The sequence below is a fragment of the Manis pentadactyla genome, chromosome 2 (assembly GCF_030020395.1).
Source record: "Manis pentadactyla isolate mManPen7 chromosome 2, mManPen7.hap1, whole genome shotgun sequence".
In the NCBI taxonomy this organism is placed as follows: domain Eukaryota; kingdom Metazoa; phylum Chordata; class Mammalia; order Pholidota; family Manidae; genus Manis; species Manis pentadactyla.
Window position 1 is genome coordinate 51,043,380 of NC_080020.1, and position 25,644 is coordinate 51,069,023.

The following is a 25,644-nucleotide window of genomic DNA, read 5'->3' on the forward strand; positions in this document are numbered from 1 at the left end:
CCATTGCTTGCTTGTCATATTTACCTTCTGGTATTTGTGACGTTCATTAACTATATCTGAAGCTGGAGAAGTTGCAGCATAGCCAAAACAAAATGTCATAAAAAACAAGGCCATCAAAACCACGTTTTGTTTTGTCTCATTTTGAAACAAAAGCGTACATTCAACTGAATAAGTAGGAATAGTCTTCTTTGTTCTGGAGCCTGGCTATTGGTGAAATACCACTGCTTCCCTCAGTTTGAGCTGCAGAATTATCTGAAGTCTTGTTGGAGATTGACCCAGACGTGACTATCCTCCCGTCAAATTACCATTTGTGAGCAGTAGGCAGTGAGTGATTCATTACACCCCAATGCTGGGATTTACCTGCTCCTTCTGTTGCTAGGCAATGCCATGTGTGAACACAATTACCCCTTAATGATGAGATTGCCAGTCCCCCAAATTAATTTTCTTCTGAGCTGATGAAGTTTATGTTTGCTTTTTAATGCATGTATCATCTAGATTAGAATACCCACCCCTACTGTACTTTCCAAAATATACCTTTATTAAAAATTGTAGTTGACATACAATATTCTATTAGTTTCAGGTGTACAATGTACTGATTTGACAGTTATATATATCACAAAATGCTCACCATAGTAAGTGTAGGTACCATCTGTTACTACAGTTATTATAATATTATTGATTCCCTATGCTGTATTTGTTGTCCCTGTGACTTATTTTATAACTGAAAGTTTGTACCTCTTAATCCCCTCCATCTATTTCAGTCATCCCCCATCCCTTCCCTCTCCCATCTGGCAACCACCAGTTCTCTGTATTTATGAGTCTATTTCTGTTTGTTTGCTCATTTGTTTTGTTTTTTAGATTTCATAGGTAAATGAAATCACATGATATTTGTCTTTTTCTGTTTGACTTGTTTCACTTAGCATAATTCCTTCTAGGTTCATCCATGTTGTCACAAATGACCAAATCTCATTCTTTTTTTATGGTTGAGTAATATTCCATTGTATATATCAAAGCATACCTTTTTAAAGTGAGCTGGGACTAACTACCCATCCCTTGCTGATCTTGGGTGGTTAGATGTGTGGTGCTTACTCATGGAAGGTGGGATTAGAGTCTCAGGGCACTGGAAGGATGCTGAGGAGTGGAGGCAGAGACAGACTGCATAGGTAGATGGGGGGAGCTCTGAAGGAGCCAGGTAGAAGGTGCCAGCTCAGGTTAACAGAGGTCAGGGTGAGGGTCTGGAGGGTACATGCTAGAACCCTGTGTGACTCTAAGGGATGCTTCTCAGTCTTAGATGCTTAATTTATAATTAGAAGTTAACCCAGAGTGTGCTTTTGTTTTTCTCAGTAGTTTATCATAATGGACATTTCTTCTATAATAGAGAATTTACAAGCAGTCACTATCTAGCATACACCTTGTAGATTTTATTCATTACTCCATAAGGTTTTTGTTCTGGAACCTAATTAAAATGTTCAATTTAAAGCAGAAGTTAATAAAAATTTTCCTTTGTCTTGGATACCACCTTCCCCCAATTCCACTAAAAAAGAGGTTTAGATCTGCAAGGATCAAGACCTTGTAGACAGTGTAACCACAAGGCATAGAGCCCCAGCACAGCCACAAGAAAACCTTTTGCAACCATACTTTTGCCTTTCTATGTGGAATCACCTTCTATGGGGAGGAACTTGATATGTACAATGTTTGGTGACTTGGTATTAAATCTTCCAAACAGCACTCAGTTTTCTAATCATTTCTAAAGTACTATAAATTCAATTAAATGCCAGTAGTAAATCTCATTTATTAAAAAATGGGAAAAATAAAATAAAATTAGGAAAAATCCTATATACAAACTTTGTAGAAGTTAAAAAACACTATGGGAGGCAATAATAAATAAATGGAACAATTCATTTATAAATAAAATCGGTAAATAGGATAAATCCAAAGTTGTTGAGTATTATAATTACTATTATTCATTTATATTATGGGGAAAATTAACTATAATTCAATTATATTATGGGGCAAATATTTGTACATGGGCCTGGAGATTTAATCATTTTTAAGTGAGTGATCTGAAAGTCAATTAACAGTCTAAGGAATAATTTTTTTTAATTTAAGGAATTTAATTTTTTGTAGATAATTTGAGGTGAACTTTACATAGAAATGCTCTCAATCTTACATGTACAAGTCAATGAATTTTGACAGTTGTATGTACAGTGTATCTATCATGCTAATCAGGCAGTCAAGATACAGAATAAAAAAGTTCCCTCATGCTGCTTCTATTCAGCTCCCATCCCCACAGGTAACCACTGTTCTGGTATCTAGCACCATCAATTAGTTTTTGTCTCTTATTGAACTTCAGATAAATGTAATTATACACTATATACTCTTAAGATCTGGCTTATTTCATTCAATATGTTTTTGAGATTAATTCATGTTGTTACGTGCATCAGTGGTTATTTAAAATTTTTGGGTAATAGTTCTCTGTGTGATTATACCACAATTTATCTATTCTTCTCTTGATGCACATTAGGATTTTTTCCAGTTTTTGCTATTTTGTTAAAAGCTGCTGTGGGAATTCTATACAAGTATATCTGGGGAGTATGTTATCTATTGCCCTGAGGTAAATACTTAAGTGGAATTGCTAAGTTAGAAGATATTTCTAATCATGCTAAATCTCTTAAGAAACTACCAAAATGATTTCCGGAGTTTGTATCATTTTATACCCCTACTAGCAATGTATGAGAGTTCCAGTTCTGCCCCATTCTTGCCAATACTTGGTTTTGTCTATCCTGTTCATTTGAGCTGGTCTATTGGCTTCAAGTGGTAGCCCATTGTGGTTTTAATTGGCATTTCCCTGATGGCTGATCATGTTAATCATATTTTCCTGTGCTTATTGGTTATTCATGTATCTTCATTTTTAAATTGTTCAAGTTTTTGCCCATTTTTAATTAGATTGTTTCTTAAATTTTTATTTGTAGGGTTCTTTATATAATCTGGATATAAGTTGTTTTTCAGATTTGTGTATTGTGAATACTTTCATCTTGGCTGTGGTTTACTTTTTATGTTTTTTTTGATAAGCAAACATTTAAAATTTTAATGAAGAACAGTATATCTTCTTTTTTTTTTATTTATAGTTAAGGTTTTTTTGCATTTTAAGAAATAGTTGCCCACTCCAAGGTCACAAAGATATTCTCCTATCTTTTTCTAGCAGCTTTATAGATTTGGCTCTTATAATTCGGTCTATGATCCATGTAGAACTAATTGTCCATATGTATGAGGTAGAGGTAGACATGGAGAAGTTTTTTCCACATGTTTGCCCAGTTATTCCAGTACCATTTGTTGAAAAGACTGTCTTCACTTGAATGCCTTGGGACCTTTCTTGAAAAATCAATTGACTGCTTATATGTGGGCCAATTTTATTTATTTGATCTATTTGTCTAGCCCTAGACTACCACATCGTCTTGGTTACTAGAGCTTTATAGTAAGACTTGAATCAGGTAGGGTAAATTCTCCAAATTTGACTTTCTCTTTTTCAAGATTATTTTGCCTGTTTTAGATCTTTTTCAGTTCTATGTAAATTTTTGAATCAACTTATTAGGTTTTTACAACAACAACAAAAAAAGAATATAGGCTTTAGGATTGTGTTGAATCTCTGCAACACTTGAAAATATTAATGTCTTACCTATCTCAGCAATGTTTTTTGGTTTTCAGTAAAGCTATTGTATTTATTTCGTTAAAGTTAATCCAAAATATTTAATATTTTAATGGTACTGAACTATACTTTTTAAAATGTTATTTTTCAGTTGTTAATATATAGAAATACAAATTGTTTTTTAAATATTGACATTGTATCTTGCCACCTTGATAAACTGACTTCATAGCTCTAGAAGCTTTTCTTAAAAAATTTCTTAAGGTTTTTCTACATTTACAGTCAGATTGTGAACAGAGAGAGCATTCCTTCATTTCTAAATCTTTTTGTCTTTTATTTCTATTTCTTTCCTTAATGTTTGGGCTAAGATCTTCCAGTACAGTGTTGAATTACAATGTTGAATGAAACTGGTAAGAATATAGAAATTCTTGGTTTGTTCTCTTAGGGGGAAAGCATTCAATGTGCCACATTAAGTTTGATGCTGGCTGTAAGTCTGAGGAAGATCCCTTCTGTTCCTAGTTTAAAAGTCTTACTATAAATGAGTTTTGAGCTTTTTCTTCATGTGAGATGATTGCATATGGGTTTTCTTCTTTATTCTGTTAGTGAAGGAATTAAATTGATTCAGTTTTGAATGATACATCCTTGCAATTTTGGGGTAGCCCCCTTGTGGTCCTGATGTGTTTTCCTTTCTGTATATTGATAATGGCCTATAATTTTCTTGTAGTGTCTCTGTTAGACTTTGGTAACAGTGATATAATGGTCATTTAAGATAATTTGGTGAGTGTTTTTTTTTCTCTATTTTCTGAAAGAGTTAATGTGAAATCAGCATTACCTTCCTTAAATATTTGGTATAATTCACCAATGAAGCCATCTCTGCCTGGAATTTTTTTTTGTGGGAGGTTTTAAATTACAAACTCAATTCCTTTAACAGATATTGGGCCATTCATATTTTCTACTTATTAATGTGTAGGTTCAGGTCATTTGTATTTTTAAAAAATTTGTTCATTTTATCTGTTATCAGATTTTTATGTAAATATTTGTTCATAATAATTCTTTAGTAATCAGTAATTAGAATTTAAATATTATTTAGTAAGCATCCTTTAATATTGGTTGTAACATCACTTCTTTCATTCCTGATGTTCATAATTTTTGTTTTCTTTTAGTTTTTTCCTTTATCTTTTCAGAGAACTAACCTTGGGTTTTGTTGACTTTCTTCATTATCTAATTTGTCTATTTCATTGATTTCCATTCTCTGTCACTTCCGTTTTTTTGTGCTGTATTTGCTCTTCTTTTTTCTTCTTAAGGTGACACTGATTTTTAAACCTTTCTGTTTTTAATGTAAGTGCAAACTTACAAATATCCCTCTAAGTGTTGCTTTAACTGTATCTCACATATTTTTATAAGCATTTCAAAATAATTTTTAATTTCTGTAACCATGGTGTTTTTTGATAGTATGTTGTTTCCAAATATTTTGGGATTTTCTAGATATCTCATTCTATTATTTTATTCATTTCCATTGTGGTAAAAAAAATCTGTAAGATTTTAATCCCTTGAAATTTATTGACTTGTTTTAAGACTACCATATAGTTTTTAATGATGAATGATCTTGTAGACTTGCAAAGAATGCGTGTTCTCAGTCATTGGGTGTAGTCCATAAATGTCAAGCAGATCTAGTTAGCGGATAGCATTGTTCCAAGTGGTCTATGCGTTTTCTGATTTGTCTACTTTCCAGGCATTGAGAGAGGGATTTTAAGATTTCCATGACTGTGGATTTGTCAGTTTTGCCCTTTAGTTCTGTCAGTTTTTGCTTCAAGTTATTTTAAAACTCTGGTGTTAGGTGCATACATATTTAAAACTTTTTTTGTCTTCCTGATAAATTGACCCGTTTATCATTATGAAATGTCCTCTTTACTCTGGAAATACTCCTTTCTGTATGTGCATTGCACACACAAACACACACACACACACACTCTTATATGTGTGTATATGTACAGCCATTACACCTTTTTCACACTGCTTGCATGGTATATCCTTTTAATCCTTTTACCTAAGCCTAAATTCATCTTTATATTTAAAGCCCATGTCTTGATTTCTTATAGACAGCATGTACTTGGTCTTGTCTCTTTTTTTAAAAAATCCAGTCAGACATCACTATCTTTTAAATTCAATGTTGAATATATTTACAGTTAATAAAATTATGAATATTTTGGGGTTTAATATATTTACTTTTGCTTCCTAGTTATAGTACATATTTTTTTGTGTGTTTCCTCATTTCCTATTATATTTTTTGGAACCCCATTTTACTCTTTCTATTGACATCTTACCTATACTTTCTACTATTATTTGGTTGTTTCTTTATGGCTTGCAGTATGACCCATTAAAGTATCACAATTTGTTTAGGGTTATTAGAGTAAAATTTCAGGTAAAATTTAGAAATCTTGGAAAACATAGGTCCATTTGTCCCCTCTCTTGGTGCTTTGTGCCATTGTCATATACTTTATTTTTTCATGTTAGTAGCCCCACATGACAATATTATTATCTTTGCTTAAACAGTTAAGTTGTTTTTAAAAGAGATCAAGAAAAGAAGAAAAATGTTTATAGGTAATGTGTTAGGTAGGCAGAAAATAGCCCCCTACATATGTCCATATGTAGATCTCCATACTTGTAAATATTTTAAGTTAGATTATTTCAAAGCAGAATTAAGGTTGCAGGTAGAATTAAGACTGTTAATCAGTTGACTCTCTGCCAGGGAAATTATTCTAAACTGTCCAAGTGGGCTCAAAGTAATCACAAGGGTTCTTAAAAGTGGAAAAATGGACAGAAGTGTAAGTCAGTGATTCAGTTTGAGAGAACTCAACCTGCTGTGGCTGGCTTTGAAGATGGAGGAGGTGACTATGAGCCAGTGAATGTGGGCAGCTTCTAAAAGGTGGAAGAGGCAAGGAAATGGACTTTCCTATAGAGTCTCCAGCAAGAATTGCAGTCTGTCAGCTCCTTGATTTTAGTCCAGTGAGACCTGTGTCAGTTCAGACCTACAGAACTGCAAGGCAATAAATTTATGTTGTTTTAAGCTGCTAAACTTGTAGTAAATTGTTACAGCAGCAATAGGAAATGAATACAATTACCTGCATATTTATTGTTACCAATGTGTTCTGTTCCTTTTTCTAGTTCTGATATTCCATTTTCCTTCCTTTAATATTTCTTACAGTACAGACCTGCAGATGATAAATTCTCTCAGTTTTATTTTACACAAAAATGTCTGTTTTATGCTTCTTGGAAACAGATATTTTCATTAGCTATAGAATTCTGGGTTGATAGTTTTTTCTCTCATATCTTAAAGAGATTTTTCTGTTGTCTGCCGTTTCTGATTAGAAGTCAGCCTTTATTCTATAGGATTTTTTTTTTTTTGCCCACTACCTGCTTTTAGGATTTTTTCTTTATATTTAGTTTTTAGATGTTTGACTGTGGTGTGGCTCAGAGCAGGTTTTCTTTATATTTAGTTGGTTTCTGTAATTTGATATTTTCACCAAATTTGGGAAATTTTTGGCTATTATGTTTTTCTGACCTACTTTCTTGTCCACTCCTTTTGGGCACCCAATTTATGTAGTTAGATCATCCGATACTGTGCCACAAGCAACTGAGGTTTTGTTCACTTCAAAAATATTTTTTCTCACTTTGTTCATCTTGATAATTTCTTTTGACCTGTTTTCAACTTCATTAACCCTTTTTCCCCCCTGTGTAGTCATCTGCTATTAAACCAGTGGACTTTATACTTTCCTGTTCTGGAATTTTAGTATTTTTAAAAAATACTTTACATTTCCTTGCCAAGATTTCCCATCCTTTTATTATGACTATGTTTTCCTTTAAATTATTTTTATATTTTTCTTTAAATTGTATATATTTATACAATATATTTTAAAGCCCTTGTTGGTGAGTTTCCACATCCAAGCATTTCAAAATCTGTTTTTATTGAATATTTCCAACCCCCTATCCTGCCACTGATTTTGATTATATTTCCTGCTTCTTTGCATGTACAGTAATATTTTTATGCTATGCTAAAAATTTTAGTTAATATAGGATGTCTAGATTATGTTGTTTTCCTTTAGATATTGTTAAATTTTGTTCTGGCAGGCAACTAAATTACTTTGGACCTCTTGATCTTGTTTTATAAGTTTGGTTTATGCTTTGATAGGTTGGGGCTTTTTAGGTTTTGTCACAGCCTAGCATGTGTTCTTGATTTTGTATATTTTGTTTTGTTTTATAGTTCTTGAGAATGGGATGGTGGTGGTGGTAGTTCATTTGATACTAGTTACTCCAGTATGGCCAGAAGTTTTGGAATACTCTTTTGAGGTAGAGAAATATCTTTAAATTTGGTAATGTTCCTATCAGGTCAGCTGAAATCAGAAAAGGACCTAATGGTACTTTAAGTTTAAACCCTTTTTTTTTTTTTTTTAAATAATTATTTTTTATTGAAGGGTAGTTGACGCACAGTATTACATAACATTAGTTTCAAGTGTACAACACAGTGGTAGAACATTTATATACATAATTCTAGGTTCCAGCTATCACCCTACCAAGCTGTTACAATATCTTGACTATATTCCTTATGCTATACATTACATCCCGGTTACTTATTTATTTTACCATTGGAAGTCTGTCCTTTTTTTTTTTTTTTGTGAGGGCATCTCTCATATTTATTGATCAAATGGTTGTTAATGACAATAAAATTCTGTATAGGGGAGTCAATGCTCAATGCACAATCATTAATCCACCCCAAGCCTAATTTTCGTCAGTCTCCAATCTTCTGGGGCATAACAAACAAGTTCTTACATGTAGAACAAATTCTTACATAATGAATAAGTTACATAGTGAACAGTACAAGGGCAGTCATCACAGAAACTTTCGGTTTTGCTCATGCATTATGAACTCTAAACAGTTCAAATATGAATACCCATTTGGTTTTTATACTTGATTTATATGTGGATACCACATTTCTCTCTTTATTATTATTATTTTTAATAAAATGCTGAAGTGGTAGGTAGATACAAGATAAAGGTAGAAAACATAGTTTAGTGTTGTAAGAGAGCAAATGTAGATGATCAGGTGTGTGCCTGTAGACTATGTGTTAATCCAAGCTAGACCAGGGCAATAAAACATCCACGTATGCAGAAGATTTCTCTCAGAACAGGGGGGGTGAGGTTCTAAGCCTCACCTCTGTTGATCCCCAATTTCTCACCTGATGGCCCCCCTGCGACTATGCCTGTCTTAGGTTGTTCCTCCCTTGAGGAATCTTACCCGTCTCTGGCTAACCAGTCATCTTCCGGGGCCATACAGGGAAATGTAAAGTTGGTAAGTGAGAGAGAAGCAATATTGTTTGAAAAGGTTAACCTCTTACTTCTTTGCAGATTTATTCCCTGTGGCTTTTATGCCCAGTATTTGTCTTGAGGTATCTTTATCACTTGGAAGAATTATGATACTCGGTAAATTCGATTTGAGGCACGAATTCTATTTAAGGGTTGTAATTAGGAAGGAAGAAGAAAAGCTATAGGAGTAGCAGACGGAAGAAAACATGGGAAGATTGATTATTTCTTTGATATATCTTCTTGTAGAGTAACTTAAACATGTACAGGTTTTAAACTACTAATTAAATTGCGTACACACATTAACATAATAGGAATACAGTTACATAACCAAAGCAGACCTATAATTACCAGCCATCTCCAGTGAAACCAAGAAAACCAGTTAGGCACCTTAGGCATTTGTGAAAACTTATCTGTGATATGGTGGATATTGTCCAACTGAATTTGAACAGTCTGAGAGAAATCAGACAAATTAAAACAACCCATTCCTGGGGACTGTTCACATGCCATATGTTCTCTTAACAGTAAATAGTCTGTAGTTGTAAGACTTTGGAGCGCTACAATTTGCACTTCTCCAAATTCTTGGTTGAGTTCCAACAGTATAGATCCAGTCAAATTTGTTGTTTTACTGTATGCACAGGCCAGCTTAGATATCTCCTTCCTCATTCCCATGGCAAGTCCAGGAACTGGTGGGATGAGTGCATCTACAGCTGTAGCAGTGCGTGGATCTTTGTTGGGGTTTTTTGATGATCATCTTCTGGCATGAGTCTTCCAGAGAGTGCAGATGTTGGAAGTTCTTTTTCATATAGTATCTTAGTTCATTTTTGGGGTAGCCCAATTAGGCTTTGATCCTCTGTATAAAAACAAACAGACCCTTTGCCTACACTTTTATATGACCTTTATACCCTTGTGTAGAACTCATTGGAGGTTACCACACAGGAACTGCCCTTTTTTTTTTTTTTGCTTTGTTTTTGGTATCACTAATCTACACTTACATGACAAATATTATGTTTACTAGGCTCTCCCCTATACCAGGTCTCCCCTATAAACCCCCTTACAGTCACTGTCCATCAGCATAGCAAAATGTTGTAGAATCCCTACTTGCCCTCTCTGTGTTGTACAGCCCTCCCTTTTCTCCTACCCCCCCATGCATGTTAATCTTAATACCCCCCTACTTCTCCCCCCCTTATCCCTCCCTACCCACCCATCCTCCCCAGTCCCTTTCCCTTTGGTACCTGTTAGTCCATTCTTGAGTTCTGTGATTCTGCTGCTGTTTTGTTCCTTCAGTTTTTCCTTTGTTCTTATATTCCACAGATAAGTGAAATCATTTGATATTTCTCTTTCTCCGCTTGGCTTGTTTCACTGAGCATAATACCCTCCAGCTCCATCCATGTTGCTGCAAATGGTTGGATTTGCCCTTTTCTTATGGCTGAGTAGTATTCCATTGTGTATATGTACCACATCTTCTTTATCCATTCATCTATTGATGGACATTTAGGTTGCTTCCAATTCTTGGCTATTGTAAATAGTGCTGCAATAAACATAGGGGTGCATCTGTCTTTCTCAAACTTGATCGCTGCATTCTTAGGGTAAATTCCTAGGAGTGGGATTCCTGGGTCAAATGGTAAGTCTGTTTTGAGCATTTTGATGTACCTCCATACTGCTTTCCACAATGGTTGAACTAACTTACATTCCCACCAGCAGTGTAGGAGGGTTCCCCTTTCTCCACAGCCTCGCCAACATTTGTTGTTGTTTGTCTTTTGGATGGCAGCCATCCTTACTGGTGTGAGGTGATACCTCATTGTAGTTTTAATTTGCATTTCTCTGATAATTAGCGATGTGGAGCATCTTTTCATGTGTCTGTTGGCCATCTGTATTTCTTTTTTGGAAAACTGTCTGTTCAGTTCCTCTGCCCATTTTTTAATTGGGTTATTTGTTTTTTGCTTGTTGAGGCGTGTGAGCTCCTTATATATTCTGGACGTCAAGCCTTTATCGGATGTGTCATTTTCAAATATATTCTCCCATACTGTAGGGATCCTTTTTGTTCTATTGATGGTGTCTTTTGCTGTACAGAAACTTTTCAGCTTAATATAGTCCCACTTACTCATTTTTGCTGTTGTTTTCCTTGCCCGGGGAGATATGTTCAAGAAGAGGTCACTCATGTTTATGTCTAAGAGGTTTTTGCCTATGTTTTCTTCCAAGAGTTTAATGGTTTCATGGCTTACATTCAGGTCTTTGATCCATTTTGAGTTTACTTTTGTATATGGGGTTAGACAATGGTCCAGTTTCATTCTCCTACATGTAGCTGTCCAGTTTTGCCAGCACCACCTGTTGAAGAGACTGTCATTTCGCCATTGTATGTCCATGGCAACTTTATCAAATATTAATTCACCATATATGTCTGGGTTAATGTCTGGATTCTCTAGTCTGTTCCATTGGTCTGTGGCTCTGCTCTTGTGCCAGTACCAAATTGTCTTGATTACTATGGCTTTATAGTAGAGCTTGAAGTTGGGGAGTGAGATCCCCCCTACTTTATTCTTCTTTCTCAGGATTGCTTTGGCTATTCGGGGTCTTTTGTTTTTCCATATGAATTTTTGAATTATTTGTTCCAGTTCATTGAAGAATGTTGCTGGTAGTTTCATAGGGATTGCATCAAATCTGTATATTGCTTTGGGCAGGATGGCCATTTTAACGATATTAATTCTTCCTAGCCACGAGCATGGGATGAGTTTCCATCTGTTAGTGTCCCCTTTAATTTCTCTTAAGAGTGACTTGTAGTTTACAGAGTATAAGTCTTTCACTTCTTTGGTTAGGTTTATTCCTAGGTATTTTATTTTTTTGGATGCAATTGTGAATGGAGTTGTTTTCCTGATTTCTCTTTCTGTTGGTTCATTGTTAGTATATAGGAAAGCCACAGATTTCTGTGTGTTGATTTTGTATCCTGCAACTTTGCTGTATTCCGATATCAGTTCTAGTAGTTTTGGGGTGGAGTCTTTAGGGTTTTTTATGTACAGTATCATGTCATCTGCAAATAGTGACAGTTTAACTTCTTCTTTACCAATCTGGATTCCTTGTATTTCTTTATTTTGTCTGATTGCCGTGGCTAGGACCTCCAGTACTATGTTAAATAACAGTGGAGAGAGTGGGCATCCCTGTCTAGTTCCCGATCTCAGCGGAAATGCTTTCAGCTTCTTGCTGTTCAATATAATGTTGGCTGTGGGTTTATCAAAGATGGCCTTTATTATGTTGAGGTACTTGCCCTCTATTCCCATTTTGCTGAGAGTTTTTAACATGAATGGATGTTGAACTTTGTCAAATGCTTTTTCAGCATCTATGGAGATGATCATGTGGTTTTGTCTTTCTTTTTGTTGATGTGGTGTATGATGTTGATGGACTTTTGATTGTTGTACCATCCTTGCATCCCTGGGATGAATCCCACTTGGTCATGGTGTATGATCCTTTTGATGTATTTTTGAACTTGGTTTGCTAATATTTTGTTGAGTATTTTTGCATCTACGTTCATCAGTGATATTGGTCTGTAGTTTTCTTTTTTGGTGGGGTCTTTGCCTGGTTTTGGTATTAGGGTGATGTTAGCTTCATAGAATGAGTTTGGGAGTATCCCCTCCTCCTCTATTTTTTGGAAAACTCTAAGGAGAATGGGTATTATGTCTTCCCTGTATGTCTGATAAAATTCCGTGGTAAATCCATCTGGCCCGGGGGTTTTGTTCTTTGGTAGTTTTTTGATTACCGCTTCAATTTCGTTGCTGGTAATTGGTCTGTTTAGATTTTCTGTTTCTTCCTGGGTCAATCTTGGAAGGTTATATTTTTCTAGGAAGTTGTCCATTTCTCCTAGGTTTCCCAGCTTGTTAGCCTATAGGTTTTCATAGTATTCTCCAATAATTCTTTGCATTTCCGTTGGGTCCGTCATGATTTTTCCTTTCTCGTTTCTGATACTGTTGATTTGTGTTGACTCTCTTTTCTTCTTAATAAGTCTGGCTAGAGGCTTATCTATTTTGTTTATTTTCTCGAAGAACCAGCTCTTGGTTTCATTGATTTTTGCTATTGTTTTATTCTTCTCAATTTTATTTATTTCTTCTCTGATCTTTATTATGTCCCTCCTTCTGCTGACCTTAGGCCTCATCTGTTCTTCTTTTTCCAATTTCGATAATTGTGACATTAGACCATTCATTTGGGATTGCTGTTCCTTTTTTAAATATGCTTGGATTGCTATATACTTTCCTCTTAAGACTGCTTTTGCTGTGTCCCACAGAAGTTGGGGCTTAGTGTTGTTGTTGTCATTTGTTTCCATATATTGCTGGATCTCCATTTTGATTTGGTCATTGATCCATTGATTATTTAGGAGCGTGTTGTTAAGCCTCCATGTGTTTGTGAGCCTCTTTGCTTCCTTTGTACAGTTTATTTCTAGTTTTATGCCTTTGTGGTCTGAAAAGTTGGTTGGTAGGATTTCAATCTTTTGGAATTTTCTGAGGCTCTTTTTGTGGCCTAGTATGTGGTCTATTCTGGAGAATGTTCCATGTGCACTTGAGAAGAATGTATATCCCGCTGCTTTTGGATGTAGAGTTCTATAGATGTCTATTAGGTCCATCTGCTCTACTGTGTTGTTCAGTGCTTCCGTGTCCTTCCTTATTTTCTGCCCAGTGGATCTATCCTTTGGGGTGAGTGGTGTGTTGAAGTCTCCTAGAATGAATGCATTGCAGTCTATTTCCCCCTTTAGTTCTGTTAGTATTTGTTTCACATATGCTGGTGCTCCTGTGTTGGGTGCATATATATTTAGATTGGTTATATCCTCTTGTTTGACTGAGCCCTTTATCATTATGTAGTGTCCTTCTTTATCTCGTTACTTTCTTTGTTTTGAAGTCTATTTTGTCTGATATTAGTACTGCAACCCCTGCTTTCTTCTCGCTGTTGTTTGCTTGAAATATGTTTTTCCATCCCTTGACTTTTAGTCTGTACATGTCTTTGGGTTTCAGTTGAGTTTCTTGTAAGCAGCATATAGATGGGTCTTGGTTTTTTATCCATTCTGTTACTCTGTGTCTTTTGATTGGTGCATTCAACCCATTAACATTTAGGATGACTATTGAAAGATATGTACTTATTGCCATTGCAGGCTTTAAATTCGTGGTTACCAAAGGTTCAAGGTTAGCCTCTTTAGTATCTTACTGCCTAACTTAGCTCGCTTATTGAGCTGTTATATACACTGTCTGGAGATTCTTTTCTTCTCTCCCTTCTTTTTCCTCCTCCTCGATTCTTCATATGTTGGGTGTTTTGTGCTGTGCTCTTTCTAGGAGTGCTCCCATCTAGAGCAGTCCCTGTAAGATGTTCTGTAGAGGTGCTTTGTGGAAAGCAAATTCCCTCAGCTTTTGTTTGTCTGGGAATTGTTTAATCCCACCGTCATATTTGAATGATAGTCGTGCTGGATACAGTATCCTTGGTTCAAGGCCTTTCTGTTTCATTGCATTAAATATATCATGCCATTCTCTTCTGGCCTGTAGGGTTTCTGTTGAGAAATCTGACGTTAGCCTGATGGGTTTCCCTTTATAGGTGACCTTTTTCTCTCTAGCTGCCTTTAACACTCTTTCCTTGTCCTTGATCTTTGCCATTTTAATTATTATGTGTCTTGGTGTTGCCCTTCTTGGATCCTTTCTGTTGGGGGTTCTGTGTATTTCCGTGGTCTGTTCGATTTCTTCCTCCCCCAGTGTGGGGAAGTTTTCAGCAATTATTTCTTCTAAGATACTTTCCATCTCTTTTCCTCTCTCTTCTTCTTCTGGGACCCCTATAATATGGATATTGTTCCTTTTGGATTGGTCACACAGTTCTCTTAATATTGTTTCATTCCTGGAGATCCTTTTGTCTCTCTCTATGTCAGCTTCTATGCGTTCCTGTTCTCTGATTTCAATTCCATCAATGGCCTCTTGCATTCTATCCATTCTGCTTATAATCCCTTCCAGAGTTTGTTTCATTTCTGCGATCTCCTTTCTGGCATCTGTGATCTCCTTCCGGACTTCTTCCCATTTCTCTTGCATATTTCTCTGCATCTCTGTCAGCATGTTTATGATTCTTATTTTGAATTCTTTTTCAGGGAGACTGGTTAGGTCTGTCTCCTTCTCTGGTGTTGTCTCTGTGATCTTTGTCTGCCTGTAGCTTTGCCTTTTCATGGTGATAGGAATAGTCTGCAGAACTGGGACGAGTGACGGCTGGAAGAACTTCCCTTGTTGGTTTGTGTCCCTCCTGTCCTGGGAGAACAGCGACCTCTAGTGGCTTGTGCTGGGCAGCTGCGGGCAGACAGGGTTTCTGCTTCCTGCCCGGCTGCTGTGGAGTTAATCTCCGCTGTTGCCGTGGGCGTGGCCTGGCTCGGGCAGCTACTCCAAAATGGTGGAGTCGCGTTGGAGCAGGAGCGGCTGGGAGGCTATTTATCTCCGTAGGGGGCCTCCCTGCTCCCTGCAGCCCAGGGGTTAGGGTGCCCAGAGATCCCGGATTCCCTACCTCTTGATTAAGTGACCCGCCCTGCCCCTTTAAGACTTCCAAAAAGCACTCGCCAAAACAAAACAACGACCACCAAAAAAAAAAAGAAAAAAAAATTTTTAAATTAAAAAAAAAAAAAGTTTTTAATAAAAAAAAAAGAAAACAAAAAAGTGGTCGTTCGTTTTTCTTTATTCTCCGGTGCCAGCCCCAGGCCTCTGCTCACCGGTCTTTCTGCCCTGTTTCCCTCGTATTAGGGTCCCTATCCCTTTAAGACTTCCAAAAAGCGCTCGCCAAAACAAAACAGCAAAAAAGCAAAAAAAAATGGTCGCGCGCTTTTCTTATGTCCTCTGTCGCCCAGCCTCCAGTGCCCGTTCACTGTTCTTGCTGCCCTGTTTTCCTAGTATCGAGCGCCCTGCACTCTGGCCCGGATGGCTGGGGCTGGGTGCTCGGCAGTCCTGTGCTCCGTCTCCCTCCCGCTCTGCCTGCTCTTCTCCAGCCGGGAGCTGGGGATAGGGGCGCTCGGCTCCCGCGGTGCCGGGGCTTGTATCTTACCCCCTTCGCGAGGCGCTGGGTTCTCTCAGGTGTGGATGTGGTCTGGATATTGTCCTGTGTCGTCTGGTCTTTATTCTAGGAATGGTTGTCTTTGTTATATTTTCATAGATATATGTTGTTTTGGGAGGAGATTTCCGCTGCTCTACTCACGGGCCATCTTCCGCCCCTCCTTTAAACCCTTTTTAAACTTTCTTTTTAATCTTATCTGCATGACCGAACTATCAGATCAGGTAGAGGATCATTTTGGAACAATGCAGTGTATGAAAGAGCCCCCATTAAGAGGTTGTTGTATATCTATCTTGAATTTAGTTTAAAAGTAAATCATAAAAAAATTTAGCAGATGTTTAGGATAAGTTTGTAACTGAACTTGATTAACTATATCGCAGATATCGCCAAAATGCAGTTTTTAAAAGTCTTTGAAGTTGCAGTAAAAAAAAATCTATTTGAAGAGTAGTTCATTCAGAAGTTGCTCTGGCTGCTTAGTAAAAAGCAGGTTGGGAAAAGAAAGGAAGCAGGAAGAGCAGTTAGAAAACTTTTACAATGGTCCAGGTGTGAAAGATGGTTTTAGCAGAAAAGATGGTGGTGGTGAAAATGAGGAGATACATGTTTGGAGGCAGATCTGACAGATTTGTAGTGTGAGAGATGTCATGGATGACATGGATAGCTTTTGTGCTGTTGGATGGAGTGGGTAGCCATGCTGTTTTACTGAGATGGGCTGGGGATGTGTGGGAAGAGAATGTCCAGATTTTTGTTCTGTTAGGTTTGGGAAACTAAGTGGGCAATCAAATGGAAATATCAAGTAGGCAAAAGGGAGTGTTATAGCTCTTCAAGATGATGGATTACTTTATATATACAAACTGTGCTCTTTTATTTGAGCTATGACTTTAAATATCTGAGGTTTGTTGACAATCAAGAAATTGCTAAATCTGTGGCATCTTACTACACTGATGGACAGTGATTGCATTGGGGTATGGGTGGGGACTTGATAATATAGGTAAATGTAGTAACCACATTGTTTTTCATGTGAAACCTTCATAAGAGTATATATCAATAATACCTTAATACAAAATTTAAAAAATAAAAGAAAGAGTGGAAGAGTACAAATAAAATAACAAGTGTCATTGTTCCTGTTTGAAAAAAAATTCTTTTTTAAAGAGAATACCCAGTGTTGACTGAGAGTAGGGGAAGTGGAGATTTGGGAGTACAAATTGGCACAACCTTGGAAGTGGAGGGCATTTGAGCAATAACAATCAAAATTTTAAATATGCATCCCCTGGGGCCAATCAATTCCACTTCTAGGCATTTGTACACAGCAGAATAAGCACAGAGGTGGTCACTGCAAAGTTCATCATTGCCAAACATTTGAAACAACTCAGTCCATCAAGAAAGGACTGATGAAATACATTATGGTGCATCCATAACATGGAATACTATATATCCCCGAAGAAGGCAATGAACTGGCTGATGTGGAAAGATGCCACCCGTGTATTGTTCAGTGAATAAAGTCAAACAATTTGAACAGTAAGGTCCCAGTTTGAAATGTGAAAAAAAAATTTTTTTGACTAAAGAAAAAAAATTGCTAGGTGCTATTGTCAGACCTTTGGCTGCCTTCTTCAGTGTTGGTTTATTATCTAATCTCCACAAATTTAGTGTCACCTCTGCAGCACAGATAATAGGATCCTCACCAGATTTTGCTGAACATTAAGTCAGATCACATATTTCAAGTACCTGTGACTTCATGAGTACTTGGAATTGCAGTGACTATAATTAATAAGTTCTCTGGGTCTCAGTTATCTCTAGAAACACTGTAAGGTATTTGGTTTTTTTTTTCCTGAGATGAGGAGGGGATAAGAAGCGAAGAGAGTAGGAAGGGGCTGATTCACATGCAAATTAGAATGTAGTTCTATAGCAATTTAGGAACCACACAACATTTTTAAAAAAGTGGAAACAGGGCTAGAGTAGCATCTGAAAAAAGTAATTAAAATTGTTCTTCAGATATATTTATAAGCATATTTGGTATTTCAGTTATACAATGAACCACTTATTTCTCAATTACCCCCATATTCTTGAATTTCTACTGCATTGCCTGTAAATTGCCCATATGGAGGTAGCCACTGAGGGTTTAGAATGTTATGATACATAATTCATACACAACTCATTTATTCTGTTCTTTTAATCCCCAAATAATGAGTTAGAAAATTGTATTCATTATTAAATACCAGAGACATATAGTAGTATGAAAATACAAAACCCCTCTCTCGTAAAACACATTAGACTAAAATATGATTGGATCTCACCTGGTAAAACATTGAGAAATACGGTTCTACCTAGAACATCTTCCACTTGCATTTCGATGACATTCATGCTTACTTATCATTAGAAAACTTCGATGAAACTGCTTTTCTATGTGGGTGAACCTTTAGTCCTTGGCCTGTTTGGAAGGAGCATTGAAGCTAACACAGAGGTTGGGGCAGGTTCAAACTTGTGTGTGCGAGAAGGCTCAGGCTCCCTCTGGTGGCGATAATGTCTTGCGATTTTTTTTTTTACTGGAAATTTGGTAATGTGGATGATGAGGTTGATAGGGTGAAGTGATGTTCCCAGTTAAACACAAAGCAGAAGTTTGGAGCCTTACAAAACCCAGCACGGGGCCCTCGGAAGCGACTCCAGCGCTATCTTCAGCAGCTAGGTTGCCTGGCTCCGTGGCTTCCCGAGCCTTCTTTGGAGGGGAGGGAAGAGAGGGGGAGATTAAGACATCTCTTAATCATATCTATTCTGACCACTCAAGAATATGAGCAATTACTGAAATAGTTAAGTGCTTAAAAAACTTTTGTTTTAAATACATAAATACTTTTTAAATAAAAATTTTTAAATGTTTTGTAAACAAGACTTTTCTTAGTAACATGTTTCCTACTTTAAATTTCCTTTTAGAGCAGTGGTCAGTAGTAAGATAAAAAAATAATAAGTCAAATGCTGACATATTATTTCATTTAGTATATTATACACAAAATATAGTACATTATATCCTATAGTGCAATATATAGCATATATTACAGTATAATGTTTTCTAGATGATGTAATGAGAGTGTTTGGGGGATGTAGAAGACTGCAATGATGGGGTTTAAACCCTTTGTAGATTTATCAAGTGCTGTTTTTATTTTGGGGTTTTGGAAGAAAGGAAAGTGATATCTCATCAAACTACTTTCTCTGAAAAATGAATATTCATTTAAATTGGGCTATTGGTATAACGTGTGGATGAGGGATGCTTGAAAAACACTGAAACAATATTGGACTACATGTGTACTTTTATGTATATTATACAGATGGACAACCCAGGATTCTATTTCCTTAGGAATTTATTTGGAGAGTTCAAGTAAAACATATGCATAATTAAAAGCCTTTTAATTAAGAAAAATGGCTGTGGAAATTCCACAACTTTCTAAATCCTTAAAATGATGTTGTGCTACGTCATGAATTCATCTTATTTTATTGATTAAATGTGTGCAGATTTATATATGCATAAAATAATACCTTCCTCATTAGCATGTAGCCTATGTTTACATTTGTTAAGTCACAGGTGGTCTAGAAATTGGAGGAAATAGCTTTTTTTTTTAGCTTTGAAACTTCCCTGACTTAAAGCTATTTGGAACTGCTGGCCATTTTAGAATTCAGTTTTGTTAAATATATAGCTATTATGGTGCTATGAAACTTAAACATACACACTGTTTTCCTAAATCTTTTAGGACCAATATTTGTGGCTGGAAGGACTGAGTTCTCATTTGGGTTAGCATTTCTGCTGATTATTCCGATGGGAATGAAAGGCATTGCCTGTGAAATTGCAACAATAGTAGTTATTTTTAAAAATTTATTTCTATTTATTTATTTATTTTATTTTGGTATCATTAATCTACAATGACATGAAGAACATTATGTTTACTAGGCTCCCCCCTTCACCAAGTCCCTCCGATATACCCCTTCACAGTCACTGTCCATCAGCATAGTAAGATGCTGTAAAATCACTACTTGTCTTCTCTGTGTTGCACAGCCCTCCCCGTGCCCCCCCACACTATACATGCTAATCGTAATGCCCCCTTTCTTTTTCCCCGCCCTTGTCCCTCCCTTCCCACCCATCCTCCCCAGTCCCTTTCCCTTTGGTAACTGTTAGTCCATTCTTGGGTTCTGTGATTCTGCTGCTGTTTTGTTCCTTCAGTTTTCCTTTGTTCTTATACTCCACATATGAGTGAAATCATTTGGTACTTGTCTTTCTCTGCCTGGCTTATTTCACTGAGCATAATACCCTCTAGCTCCATCCATGTTGTTGCAAATGGTAGGATCTGTTTTTTTCTTATGGCTGAGTAATATTCCATTGTGTATATGTACCACATCTTCTTTATCCATTCATCTACTGATGGACACTTAGGTTGCTTCCATATCTTGGCTATTGTAAATAGTGCAGCGATAAACATAGGGGTGCATCTGTCTTTTTCAAACTGGAGTGCTGCATCCTTAGGGTAAATTCCTAGAAGTGGAATTCCTGGGTCAAATGGTATTTCTATTTTAATAGTAGTTTTTTTAATACATGAAAATACCCTTACTTTTTTTTGTTTCTGATAATTAAGATAAGAAATTCTCTTGGCTAAAAAAGAAAAAACTCAGGAAAGATAGGTTAAGTATAAATGGGAAAAGAAAATTATCTGCAATTCTAGCCCTGAGAAATACCCATTCTTCTCATATTTTTATAAATTGTTCATATTCACCATCTCTCACCACTAGGCCTGACGAGGTGATCATGGGGGGCATGTTCTTGCCCCTCATTGCCTTTTCTCATTCTCCCTCAAAGTACTCAGTTTTGAATATTATACCATCCAATTATACTGCTCCTTGTAGTTGTCCTAAGCTGCACCCTGGGGCCTTTCCCTCATTCTTTAGATTTAGCTGCTGCCTCATTATCATTCTCTCCAATAGATTTAAGTGTTCACAAACAGGTCTTTATGGTAATTTGGACTCTCAGTTTCTCTGCCCAGCCACAGTCACTTTACTTTCAGGACCTGCCTTCCACCTGAGGTTTTCAACCTGGGGCGGTTTTGCCCCCAGGGGACATTTGGCAATGTTTGCAGACATGTTTGGTTGCCACCCTGGGGAGGTGTTAACTGTCACTCATTGCAAGGGACAGTGCTCTACAACAAAGAATTATCTGACACAAAACATCAACGGTGCTTGGGTGGAGAAATACTGTGCTGACTGGAAGGTAGCCTCACTGTTACATCTTCCTGAATTAAGAATGATTATCAGTAGGCTAGCTTCCTAACCTAGATATTACATAATACTTTAGACTATAGAGTGACTTCCTATGAGAATCAGATGCTGGTGTATAGTTACAAGGAAGCCTTCTTTTCCTGGGAATGGAATAATAGCTTAATCTTTGCACCATCTCTGGCAGTATCATGTAATGTATTAATGTACTGTCTAGTTAATCAGATCAGCCAAATGCAGGAAATGTGGATTGCAAACAGGATATCCTTCCAAAGAAGCATTTCTCAAGATTTTTTTCACCATACAATTTTATTCTTTTTTATTTATTTATTTATTTATTTATTTATTTATTATTTTTTCTTGTGAGGGCATCTCTCATATTTATTGATCAAATGGTTGTTAACGACAATAAAATTCTGTATAGGGGAGTCAATGCTCAATGCACAATCATTAATCCACCCCAAGCCTAATTTTCGTCAGTCTCCAATCTTCTGAGGCATAACAAACAAGTTCTTACATGGAGAACAAATTCTTACATAATGAATAAGTTACATAGTGAACAGTACAAGGGCAGTCATCACAGAAACTTTCGGTTTTGCTCATGCATTATGAACTCTAAACAGTCAGTTCAAATATGAATACTCATTTGGTTTTTATACTTGATTTATATGTGGATACCACATTTCTCTCTTTATTATTATTATTTTTAATAAAATGCTGAAGTGGTAGGTAGATACAAGATAAAGGTAGAAAACATAGTTTAGTGTTGTAAGAGAGCAAATGTAGATGATCAGGTGTCTGCCTGTAGACTATGTGTTAATCCAAGCTAGACACGGGCAATAAAACATCCACGTATGCAGAAGATTTCTCTCAGAATGGGGGGGTGAGGTTCTAAGCCTCACCTCTGTTGATCCCCAATTTCTCACCTGATGACCCCCCTGCGACTGTGCCTGTCTTAGGTTGTTCCTCCCATGAGGAATCTTACCCGTCTCTGGCTAACCAGTCATCTTCCGGGGCCATACAGGGAAATGTAAAGTTGGTAAGTGAGAGAGAAGCCTTATTGTTTGAAATGGTTAGCTTTTTATTTCTTTGCATATTTATGCCCTGTAGCTTCTATGCCCAGCATTTGTCTTGAGGTATCTTTACCACTTGGAAGAATTATGATACTCGGTAAATTTGATATGAGGCACGAATTCTATTTAAGGGTTGTAATTAGGTAGGAAGAAGAAAAGCTATAGAATTAGCAGGCGGAAGAAAACATGGGAAGATTGATTATTTCTTTGACATATCTTCTTGTAGAGTAACTTCAGCATGTATAGGTTTTAAGCTACTACTTAAATTGCGCACACACATTAACATAATAGGAATACAGTTACATAACCAAAGCAGACCTGTAATTACCAGCCATCTCCAGTGAAACCAAGAAAACCAGTTAGGCACCTTAGGCATTTGTGAAAACTTATCTATGATATGGTGGATATTGTCCAACTGAACTTGAACAGTCTGAGAGAAATCAGACAAATGAAAACAACCCATTCCTGGGGAATGTTCACATGCCATATGTTCTTTTAACAGTAAATAGTCTGTAGTTATAAGATTTTGGAGCGCTACAATTTGCACTTCTCCTAATTCTTGATTGAGTTCCAACAGTATAGATCCAGTCAAATTTATTGTTTTACTGTATGCACAGGCCAGCTTAGATATCTCCTTCCTCATTCCCATGGCAAGTCCAGGAGCTGGTGGGATGAGTGCATCTACAGCTGTAGCAGTGCGTGGATCGTTGTTGGGGTTTTTTGATGATCATCTTCTGGCATGAGTCTTCCAGAGAGTGCTGATGTTGGAAGTTCTCTTTCATATCGTATCTTAGTTCATTTTCGGTGTAGCCCAATTAGGCTTTGATCTTCTGTATAGACGCAAACAGACCCTTTGCCTACACTTTTATATGCCCTTTATACCCTTGTGTAGAACTCATTGGAGGTTACCACACAGGAACTGCCCACTTTTTTTTTTTTTTTTTGGTATCACTAATCTACACTTACATGACAAATATTATGTTTACTAGGCTCTCCCCTATACCAGGTCTCCCCTATAAACCCCTTTACAGTCACTGTCCATCAGCATAGCAAAATGTTGTAGAATCACTACTTGCCTTCTCTGTGTTGTACAGCCCTCCCCTTTCTCCCAAACCCCATATATGCTAATCTTAATACCCCCCTACTTCTCCACCCCTTATCCCTCCCTACCCACCCATCCTCCCCAGTCCCTTTCCCTTTGGTACCTGTTAGTCCATTCTTGAGTTCTGTGATTCTGGTGCTGTTTTGTTCCTTCAGTTTTTCCTTTGTTCTTATATTCCACAGATAAGTGAAATCATTTGATATTTCTCTTTCTCCGCTTGGCTTGTTTCACTGAGCATAATACCCTCCAGCTCCATCCATGTTGCTGCAAATGATTGGATTTGCCCTTTTCTTATGGCTTAGTATTATTCCATTGTGTATAAATACCACATCTTCTTTATCCATTCATCTATCGATGGACATTTAGGTTGCTTCCAATTCTTGGCTATTGTAAATAGTGCTGCGATAAACATAGGGGTGCATCTGTCTTTCTCAAACTTGATTGCTGTGTTTTTAGGGTAAATTCCTAGGAGTGGGATTCCTGGGTCAAATGGTAAGTCTGTTTTGAGCATTTTGATGTACCTCCATACTGCTTTCCACAATGGTTGAACTAACTTACATTCCCACCAGCAGTGTAGGAGGGTTCCCCTTTCTCCACAGCCTCGCCAACATTTGTTGTTGTTTGTCTTTTGGATGGCAGCCATCCTTACTGGTGTGAGGTGATACCTCATTGTAGTTTTAATTAGCATTTCTCTGATAATTAGCGATGTGGAGCATCTTTTCATGTGTCTGTTGGCCATCTGTATTTCTTTTTTGGAGAACTGTCTGTTCAGTTCCTCTGCCCATTTTTTAATTGGGTTATTTGTTTTTTGTTTGTTGAGGCGTGTGAGCTCTTTATATATTCTGGATGTCAAGCCTTTATCGGATGTGTCATTTTCAAATATATTCTCCCATACTGTAGGGATCCTTTTTGTTCTATTGATGGTGTCTTTTGCTGTACAGAAGCTTTTCAGCTTAATATAGTCCCACTTACTCATTTTTGCTGTTGTTTTCCTTGCCCGGGGAGATATGTTCAAGAAGAGGTCACTCATGTTTATGTCTAAGAGGTTTTTGCCTATGTTTTCTTCCAAGAGTTTAATGGTTTCATGGCTTACATTCAGGTCTTTGATCCATTTTGAGTTTACTTTTGTATATGGGGTTAGACAGTGGTCTAGTTTCATTCTCCTACATGTAGCTGTCCAGTTTTGCCAGCACCACCTGTTGAAGAGACTGTCATTTTGCCATTGTATGTCCATGGCAACTTTATCAAATATTAATTCACCATATATGTCTGGGTTAATGTCTGGATTCTCTAGTCTGTTCCATTGGTCTGTGGCTCTGCTCTTGTGCCAGTACCAAATTGTCTTGATTACTATGGCTTTATAGTAGAGCTTGAAGTTGGGGAGTGAGATCCCCCCTACTTTATTCTTCTTTCTCAGGATTGCTTTGGCTATTCGGGGTCTTTGGTGTTTCCATATGACTTTTTGAGTTATTTGTTCCAGTTCATTGAAGAATGTTGCTGGTAGTTTCATAGGGATTGCATCAAATCTGTATGTTGCTTTTTGCAGGATGGCGATTTTGACGATATTAATTCTTCCTAGCCATGAGCATGGGATGAGTTTCCATCAGTTAGTGTCCCCTTTAATTTCTCTTAAGAGTGACTTGTAGTTTTCAGAGTATAAGTCTTTCACTTCTTTGGTTAGGTTTATTCCTAGGTATTTTATTTTTTTTGATGCAATTGTGAATGAAGTTGTTTTCCTGATTTCTCTTTCTGTTGGTTCATTGTTGGTATATAGGAAAGCCACAGATTTCTGTGTGTTGATTTTGTATCCTGCAACTTTGCTGTATTCCGATATCAGTTCTAGTAGTTTTGGGGTGGAGTCTTTAGGGTTTTTTATGTACAGTATCATGTCATCTGCAAATAGTGACAGTTTAACTTCTTCTTTACCAATCTGGATTCCTTGTATTTCTTTGTTTTGTCTGATTGCCGTGGCTAGGACCTCCAGTACTATGTTAAATAACAGTGGAGAGAGTGGGCATCCCTATCTAGTTCCCGATCTCAGAGGAAATGCTTTCAGCTTCTCGCTGTTCAATATAATGTTGGCTGTGGGTTTTTCATAGATGGCCTTTATTATGTTGAGGTACTTGCCCTCTATTCCCATTTTGCTGAGAGTTTTTAACATGAATGGATGTTGAACTTTGTCAA

General features: G+C 37.0%; 1 protein-coding gene across 5 annotated transcripts in view; it reads left to right on the plus strand.

Annotated features, from left to right (window-relative positions):
* Positions 1-25,644, plus strand: part of EPB41L4A (erythrocyte membrane protein band 4.1 like 4A) — a 278,688-nt gene that overhangs the window by 239,630 nt on the left and 13,414 nt on the right. The gene's annotated exons all lie outside the window — the stretch shown is intronic.